We start from the raw sequence: 510 nt of genomic DNA, 5'->3' as shown, positions 1-510 counted from the left end.
AACAAAACTGATTCGAGACAGGTGTGTGTGTGTATGTGGGTGGCAGCGGTGGGTGGGGTTCTGTTTCCAGTTTCCTGGACCTCGAATAAGATGGTGGCTGCCTTATCCTAGTCCTCCACATTCACCAGATAACCAGAGCCATGCATAGCTGATCATTTAAGGTGCGGTGTCCTCACAGAAGGTTATAGAAGCCTCCACGGGCCTTAAACAAAAACCCGAATGCTGAAATCAGAGCTGTGAGCATTAAGCAGCACAAAGATGGGGTTGCCCTGAGCGTCACCCTGAGGCCAACACCTACATCGGTGTGGAGAAACCACACCAGGGGTGCGTGTGCTGGGCTGGTTCCCTGGAGTAGCTTAAGCGGTCTCAGATTAAGAGGCTCCCAAGTCTTCTTGGAAAAAGCAAAACACATCCTTTCTGCAGGGAGAACCCTCTACTACGGCTCTCAAGAGTCCCAGAGATAAACATCGTGTGAACATGAGCTCACAATCAAAGGTCACCACAACGTAT

This window comes from Bison bison, unplaced genomic scaffold, assembly GCF_000754665.1.
Source record: "Bison bison bison isolate TAMUID 2011002044 unplaced genomic scaffold, Bison_UMD1.0 scf7180017864538, whole genome shotgun sequence".
Taxonomy (NCBI): domain Eukaryota; kingdom Metazoa; phylum Chordata; class Mammalia; order Artiodactyla; family Bovidae; genus Bison; species Bison bison.
Note: the sequence above shows the minus strand (reverse complement) of the source record.